This window comes from Vipera ursinii (assembly GCF_947247035.1).
Source record: "Vipera ursinii genome assembly, chromosome: 2".
NCBI lineage: Eukaryota > Metazoa > Chordata > Lepidosauria > Squamata > Viperidae > Vipera > Vipera ursinii.
The window spans coordinates 185,711,479-185,720,432 of NC_139513.1; the positions used below are offsets into that span (position 1 = coordinate 185,711,479).

Here is an 8,954-nt window from a genome sequence, read left to right on the forward strand (position 1 = left end):
TTACTGCAGGCGCTGCATCCTCCTGATGTATTGACATCAAAGGACTTACAAGATGCTCTTGAAAAACACACCCAGGTAATTTTGGAATCAATTAATGATAGATTTGCACAGATGGAGGAGAAATTGGAGAAATTGGAGGAGAGAATGGAGGAGAGGATGGAACAGAAGTTCAGAGTGATGAAGGTAGACATCTTGTCTTCAGTGTGTAAAGTGGCTCGTTGTGTGGAAGAATTGGAGGAAAAGCTAGAAGATTTGACTCAAAAGAATGCTATATTAGAAGCAAAAGTATTGGAGAATGAAGATAAAATGGAAAAGGAACTGAGTCTTGCTCAATATTACCAGATGCAGTTTGCCATTAGAATTAGAGGCTTAAAGGAGAATATTAAGGAAGATCTAAAGCAGCTGGTTTCTGAGGCTTTCGAAGTAGTATTGAAACAGCCAGCATCTGAAATAAAAGGAGGCATGGATAAAGTGTTTCGTGTGAATTCATGGATTGCTGGACAGAGAAAGTTGCCTAGAGATCTGGTGGTATATTTTGCAAAAAGGGAAACTAGAGATGAAGTTATACGAGCTGCTTATGATACTAAAGTTGTGATTGCTAATCAAGAAGTTTTGGTCTTCAGCCAGAGAATTCTGTTGTGGACCTGATAGAGATAATAACACAATATGGGAAGGTTTCTGGATTTAAAGTAAATATACAGAAAACTAAAATTTTGGCTAGAAACATGACAGTTTCACAGAAGGCCTTCTTGGAAGGATTAACTGGATTTGAGATTGTTAAAAGGGTTAAATATTTGGGGGTAATTTTGTCGCCCTCGAATACAAAGCTATATAAAAATAATTACGAAAAAATGTGGGGGAAAATTCAAAAAGAATTGGAGACTTGGCAAAAATTGCAATTGACTTTGTTGGGACGGATTGCAGCAGTGAAAATGAATGTCCTGCCCAAATTTTTATTTTTATTTCAAATGATACCGATTCTTAAGAAAGATTCTAATTTGGAGGAATGGCAGCGTGGTATCAATAAATTTGTGTGGGCAGGGAAAAAGCCACGAGTTAAACTTAAGATTATGCAGGATATTCGTGAGAGAGGTGGCCTTAAATTGCCTAATTTTAAATTATATTATGAAGCTGCTGCATTAGTAGGAATAAGTGATTGGATTAATTTGACGCAATTGAGGTTATTAAATCTTGAGGGCCATGATTTGTTGTTTGGCTGGCATGCATATTTGTTGTATGATAAGAAGGTAGGTACCGTGTTTAGGACGCATATTCTAAGACAGGCATTGCTGAGAGTTTGGAAGAAGTATAGACATAAGCTAAGTTGTAAGATACCATTGTGGGCAATTCCAAAACACGCAATAGAAAATATACATGCTGGTTTCAAACACGATGAGACTACCTACAAGGAAATTTTAAGTTTAGAAAGGAATGTTTGGTGTTTGAAATCATATAGCTTCTTGCGAGAAGAGAAGGTTGTACAAACATGGTTTCAATATACTCAGCTACGGGCCAGGTGGAAAGAAGACCAGAAAATTGGATTTGCAACGATTGATGAAAATTTGATAAAGCAAATTAGAAATCAGGGACCTGCACACATTAAACGGATATATCTTGCATTGATTGAGATTGATTCAGAAACAGAGCTTGTTAAGGACTGTATGATAAAATGGGCCCAAAATATCCAGGAAGTTATTACAATGGACATGTGGGAGAAGATTTGGGTGAGGAATGTGAAATTTACTCAAGCTCAAAATCTAAGAGAGAATTTTTATAAGATGTTTTATAGATGGCATTTAGATCCTAAAAAACTTGCAAGTATGTACCCGAATTATCAGCCTAAGTGTTGGAGGTGCGGGGCTGAAGATGCAACATATTTTCACATATGGTGGACATGTAAAAAGGTTAAGGCCTTTTGGATTAAAATCTGGTGGAATATACAGAAGATTTTTAAAAGGAGGATAAAGTTTTGTCCGCAATTTTTTTTGTTGGGAATAATTGTTGATGCTACAGTGGTGGACTCTAAGTTGATGCTGAATTTAATTACGGCAGCAAGACTTTTGATAGGACAATATTGGAAGAAAGAGGAGCTGCCGACCATAGAAGAATGGACTTTAAAGGTTTCCGACCTGGCAGAGATGGCGAAGATATCGGCTTATTTGAAAGATCACTCGCAAGAACGTTATATTATGGAATGGAGAAAGTGGATTGAGTTTATCCAGAATAAGTATAGGGTTAAGAAGTTTTATCTAGCATTTGAATAAGTCTTCTTTCGTGTTTTTTCTTTTCTTTTCCAATTTTCTTTTTTATATATATTTAATAATGTTAAGTTTTGCTTGTTCTTATACAAGTTAGAGGGTGATGGATTTTAGAATTTATGGTTGTTAGTATATGGTTGCTTATGATTGCTTTTATATATATATACCTTGTATTTAGCTCTGGGAAGTCCGGGGGGGGGAGGAGGGTGGGGGGGAGGTATGGGGAGGGAAGAGGGAGGGGGGTAGGGGGGAGGCAAGGGAGGGAAGAGGGAGGGGGGAGCTGGGGAGGGGAGGGTCGGGGGGGAGGGGGGTTGTTAATGGAAAATTGTATTGTAAAACTTTTCAATAAAAAAAAAAAAAAAAAAAAAAAAAGAAGTTTTGGTCTTAAAAGAAATTCCTCCAAAGATTTTAAGGTGAAAGAAGGATTTTACATTTCTGGTGCAAGAGCTCAAACAACAAGATATAAGGTTCAGATGGGAGATCCCAGTTGGGTTGATGGTGACGCACGAAGGTAAAAGGTACCGTCTGGTTACTGTGATGCAAGCGCGTGATTTCTACAATAATGTTTTAAATGCAACGCCATTAACACTTCTGGAAGCTGAAAAGGGATCTGGAGAAGGAGTGCATCAAGAGGCCGAAGATGGTCAGATAGAAGACAACGGTGTTGGAGGAGATCAAGATATAACTTCGTCGGATGATCCTATAGAACAGAGGGTGACGCGTGCTGCTGCAAAACGATCTAAGAAGAGAAAATAGCAGGATTTGCAGAAGTCTATGGAATTTCTATGATGTATTTATAGTCAAGTATGGGAGGTGGGAAAAGGTTTGGGTGTAGACGCAATATATTTTTATATGTGGTGGTTTTGTGGAAAGGGTGAGGTTTTTTGGATTAAAGTTTGGTGGAATATACAGAAGATTCTCAAATGGAGGTTAAAGTTTTGTTCGCAATCTTTTTTTTTGTTTGGAATAATTATAGATGTGGCACTGGAAGAGGAACGGCCGATTATAGAAGAGTTGACTTTAAAGTTTTCTGATTTGGTTGAGGTGGCGAAGATTTTGGTTAATTTGAAAGATTATCTGTAAGAACGTTATATCATGGAATGGACAAAATGGATGGAGTCTATTTAGGATAAGTATAGGGTTGAGAAGTATTATGTAGTATTTGAATAACTCTTTTTTTTCTTTTTTTTCTTTTTCTTTTTCTCTTTCTATCTTGGGGTTTTTTGTCCTTTTTTTTGTTTTTAATATATATTTAATATTATTAAGGTTTGTTTTATCCTATATAAGCTAGAGAGTGTTTCTTTTTTTATTTTTTTTAGTTTGTTATATATATTTAATATTGCTAAGGTTTGTTTTATCCTATATAAGCTAGAGAGTGATGGATTTTAGAATTTATAGTTGTTAGTATATGGTTGTTTATGTTTGCTTTTTTTTATATATATATATACCTTGTATTTAGCTCTGGGAAGTCGGGGGGGAGGAGGGAGGGGGGAGGGGGGGAGGGAGGGGGGGAGGAGGGAGGGGGAAGGGGGGTTTTTTAAAGGAAAATTGTATCTTAAAACTTTTCAATAAAAAAAAAATTAAGAACCAAATTAAAAAATATTAAATTGACCCTGTACTCAATTAAAAAGAACCCCAAATTAAAAATTTCTCCTCAGTCTGGGCCCGAGAGCTCGAAGAGCCAGGTCTTCAGGCCCCGGCAGAATGATCGGAGGTCGGGGGCAGTTCTCAGCTCCACCGGCAGCTGGTTCCAGAGGGCAGGCGCTCCCACCGAGAAGGCCCTATCCCTGGGTGTCACCCGCCGGCAATCTCTTACTGGCGGGACCCTGAGCAGACCCTCCCTGTGGGAGCGCACTGGGCGAAGGGCGTTTGATGCCGGCAGCAGGTGTTCCCTCAGATATCCCGGACCCAGGCCATGTAGGGCTTTATAGGTGATAACCAGCACCTTGAATTTCACCCGGAGGGCAACCGGAAGCCAATGCAGCTCACGGAGTAGAGGTGTTACATGGGAGTATCGGGAAACCCCCATGACAACTCGCGCGGCCGCATTCTGCACCAGTTGAAGCCTCCAAGTGGTCTTCAAGGGCAGCCCCATGTAGAGAGCGTTACAGTAGTCCAGACGGGAGGTCACAAGCGCGTGAGTAACTGTGCATAGGGCATCTCGGTCCAGATAGGGACGCAACTGGCGCACCAGGCGAACCTGAGCAAAAGCCCCCCTGGTCACGGCTCCTATATGGTCTTCGAAATTGAGCCGTGAATCCAGGAGGACGCCCAAGTTGCGAGCCCTATCGACGGGGGGGTAACACCTCACCCCCCATCATTAAGGGTGGAATAACTTGGTTAACCCGAGATGCCGATATACACAGCCACTCAGTCTTGGCAGGATTGAGACGAAGCCTGTTTCTCCCCATCCAGACCTGAACCGCCTCCAGGCACCGGGACATCACGGAGAGGGCATCACTGGGTTGGTTCGGGGTGGAAAGAAAAAGTTGGGTATCATCAGCATACTGATGATACCCCACCCCAAAACCACGAATGATCTCGCCCAGCGGCCTCATATAGATGTTGAACAGGAGAGGCGAGAGAACCGACCCCTGAGGAACTCCACAAATGAGAGACCTCGGGGCGGATCTCTGCCCTCCTGTCAACACCGACTGCGAGCGGCCCTGGAGGTAGGAGGAGAACCACCGTAGAACGGTGCCTCCCACTCCCAACCCCGAGACGCCGCAGTAGGATACCATGGTCAATGGTATCGAACGCCGCTGAGAGATCTAATAGGACCAGGACAGAGGAGCAACCCCTGTCCCTAGCCCTCCAGAGATCATTCACCAGCGCGTATTTGGTTATTTATTATGTATTTGGTTATTTATATAGTCGATCAATGTTAGCTAGATTATGATTACTATATATTACTATAGTATTTGTAACCCTGTAACCAGCTTTGGGAAGTGGGGGAGGGGGAAGGGGCTTTAGGGGGGGTTGGGGGATGGGATAACATTGTAACCTTTATAAAACTTTTCAATAAAAAAGAATTGTAACTGTGTAATGAGGGGAAAATGGGAAAAAAATATGGGGGAAAATATAGGGGATCAGGGGAAAAATACTGGATTGTACAGTACTGAACAGATTTATACTGAAGAAGTTAATGTTAAATATGTGAACTCAGACAACAGGGTGTTTACTAAGCACTAAAGACTGTAATTTTTAAAAATCAATAAAACATTAAGAGAGAAAAAACAATAATTGGAACTGAGATTTCCATCACTAAGTGATGCAGTCCTAAGGCACAATAGCATGACTGTACTAATTTACAACAGCAGTTCCAGCGAGCCCCATTGCTATTGCTAATTGAATCCAGAATGGTTGCAGCATCCCACAGTCACATGCTCTCCATTTGTGACCTGCTGGCTTCCCCACTGACTTTGTTTATAAGAAATTGATAGTGTAGGTTTACAAATGGTAATCATATAACTCATGACACTGCCACATAATTGTGAACTGGTTGTTAAGCAACTCAATTGTGATCATGTGACTGCAGGGATGCTGTGATGGCCACAACTATAAAAATTCATTGTAAATACTGTTCACTCAATGGTACTATAACTTCAAATGGTCACAATGGACATCAAATAAGGACTACCTGTATGAGAATATTTCTTTTCCTTGTGAGCAAAGGTTGGAATTCACTTACTTAACAGGTACTAAATCCCAAATCCAGTTTTCTGGAAAGCATGTCCTGGGTTTGGCTTTTGTATCCTGCCTTGGTTTTGTGGCAGTGATACCTTGAGATACATTTTCAAGATCTTCAGCAACTGAAGTACCTGGAAGATGAACACTAGGTTAGAAATAAGATAAGTAAAATGGTTCTGCAATAATTAAGGAGAAGCTTCTGAGAGACATGGTGGAACCAGTTATAGCCTTCCTGAAAGCTAAGCCAGCTGGGTGACCTTGGGCCAGTTGCTCTAAGCCAAACCCACCTCAGAGTTGTTGCTGTGGGGAAAATAGAAGGAGGGAGTATTACATATGTTTGCCACCTTGACTTATTTATAAAGTGATACTTTAAAAGTGGTATAAAAATCTAATCTAATAATGCATAACATCTATAGCAATCTGGTTCAGGTGGCAGGTGGTGATATGTCAGCAAGTTTCATTTGGCTGAAGATGAGATTATTCTGAGAAACACTAATATCACTAGGAATAAAAACATTTAAGATTCATAGAGACCTGCAAAATGAAACAAGAAAAAGAGAGAGCCTTTTAAAAATTTCCAGCAACAAAATATCTAATCAGTCATGATTTTTACCTCTTGCCCTGCCAGTTTTTAAAACAATTCTCTCTGGAGGTGGAAGGTCACAGGAAACAGGCTTTTTCACTTTTGTGTTTGTTAAAATTTTCAATTTCAATTGCTGTGGGAAAGTAAGGAGTGAGTGGAAATAATCATACTCATAATATCTGGGAAGGAGAATCAGGCAACAAGGACAACCACTGTCCCCTTACTACTGCACTTCAGCCATTTTGCTGGATCTATGTTACTATTCCCACCCTTGTGTTCAGTCGTTTCTAGCCCTGCACCTACAGTGCCAGACAAAACTTACAAGGAGCATCTCTGTTTCAATCAAACATGAATCAAATTGGATATGTTCATATAGATCTGACAAAACAAGCTAAATCTATAGAAGTTCTCACTGAAAGTAAACTTTACTGAAGCTTTAAAGCCTTGATCCCCAAACTTTGTTGTCCAGCACAGTCCAACTCTGCAAAGAAATTAAAAATGGTATTTGATATTTCCTTGAAAACATCAAAATTTAATGACACCTGATTACCCCTATCAGCCTGCCTACCTGATTACCTACCTAAGTTGTATAGACACCAGCTTACCTGATTTTTAGTACTCACTTCCCTCATAAAACATAATCATCCCTGAATACCGTATTTTCCGGCGTATAAGACGACTTTTTAACCCATGAAAATCGTCTCAAAAGTTGGGGGTTGTCTTATACGCCGGGTCGTCTTATACGCCGGAAAATACTATTCACCTCTCTGATCTGCAGTCCCCGGCAATGCGCTCCAAAGCTGCCTCCCAGCCAGCATGTCACCGCCAAACTTCCCAGCCCACACCGCGTCTAGGAACGTTGCAGCCTGGATGGGTCCGGTCCCGGTCAAGGACGCCGCAGAGCCCGCTGGCACCGGGCGAGACCCGGCAGAGTTGTCCTGCGCGTGTGCGTGCTGGCCAGCTGCCGGAAGATCTCCATGGCGGCGTCGGACGGTCGGAGGAAGCAGCCGACGCGCGGAAGGCAGGCTCACAATGAGTCGAGGTGGGCCTGCGTCTGTGGTGTGCAGGGATGGCGGGGGTGGCTCCCGTAGCGAGGGAGGCGTGTCCACGGGGAGACGGGTGAAGCCCGTGTGGCGTGCTGCGAAGAGGGGCCCCGCTGAATGTCGCGTGACATACAGTAGGAAGGGAGCACCTTTGCTCCTGCCGAGGCACTGCCTGACCCGCACCGACCGGAAGAATCACTTGCCTGGTCACGGAGTGTCTTGTCTCAGGGTCACCTTTCTTGACTTATTTTCCCAATCGTGTTTCTTCCCGATGCCCATCGACCACCTAGGTTTGTGGCCACATGTCTCCACAACCGAGGTATAGGAAGATTCAGAGCTGGACAGTTGGCAGGTTTCCGACCGAAGGAGGGCTCCCCCTTCACATTGGCTTTTTCCTTCCCTGCTCTGGTATCCGACACGATAATCTTGCAAAGTTCCCCAGTAAGGGTCTTCCTTCTGGGCTGTTACTACAGATCCTGTCTGATGTCAGGGCCACTTCAAAACCTCATCCCAAGAAAACAGAACTCATGGAAGCAGATTCTTCCAAAAGGAACTTTTATTAGGAGATGCTGATAGCAGGCATATTAGACAGGATCTGAGAATTTCCCGCGCAGATCAATAGGTTAAAATGTCCCAAGCAAAACCCCTCCCCATGGTTCATCTGGTCGGTTCAAATCAGCCAATCCCCAGGTGTTAGGTCCATCATGGGAAATGGGAGATAACATTAGGCCAGCTCTGGTTGTAGCAGTGACGTTTATGTGGCTCTTCGCACCTTCTTTTGGGAGCGCAGAGATAAGCAAGTTGCCAGAGGTTACATTCCTTTCTTTCTCCCCCCTCTACGACCTGACATCAAGGGAGAAGAAAGTTCAGAGAGAAATAATGCAGGAAAGCAAAGTGTTACATTGTAGTGATAGAGGAAGTCAAGGCAATAACCCACAAGCACTCCCCCTCCCCTACAGGAATATGGCAGAACCCAGGAAGAGAAGAGTGAGAATTCGGTCAGGGGGAAGAAATAGAAAAGGAATAAAAATGGGGTCTATAGATATGGATTCTGACAGAGTCTTTGGTTAGCAAGCACAATTGGGTGTCCAGCCCATGTGGGCTCAACACTGACGGGAGGGGGAGGGGGACAAGGACAGCACCTGGGACTGTCCAGATACAGTGGAGGAGGCCAGCGACAGCCCTTCCCTCCCTCACCATGCAGAGCATGGTGGTATGGTCGTTGGCTCCGCGGTTGCCCCACCAAACAGCTGATTGGCTCCAAGGCCAGCCTGCTGAACAGCTGTTTGGCACAGGGAGGCACCAGGAAGCCAGAAGCCTGCCACATGTCCCAACAAGCAGCTGATCGGTGCAGGGATGTACCAGAAGGCCAGAAGCCTG

At 43.2% G+C, this 8,954-nt stretch overlaps 1 long non-coding RNA gene across 1 annotated transcript; it reads right to left on the minus strand.

Annotated features, from left to right (window-relative positions):
- Nucleotides 1-5,949: 5,949 nt before the first annotated feature.
- Nucleotides 5,950-7,011, minus strand: LOC310633975. Its single transcript, XR_014491130.1, has 3 exons — nt 6,961-7,011; nt 6,562-6,664; nt 5,950-6,079 (listed from the first exon to the last, which is right to left on the minus strand). It is a non-coding gene; the product is annotated as an uncharacterized lncRNA (long non-coding RNA).
- Between the last annotated feature and the right edge of the window lie 1,943 nt (nt 7,012-8,954).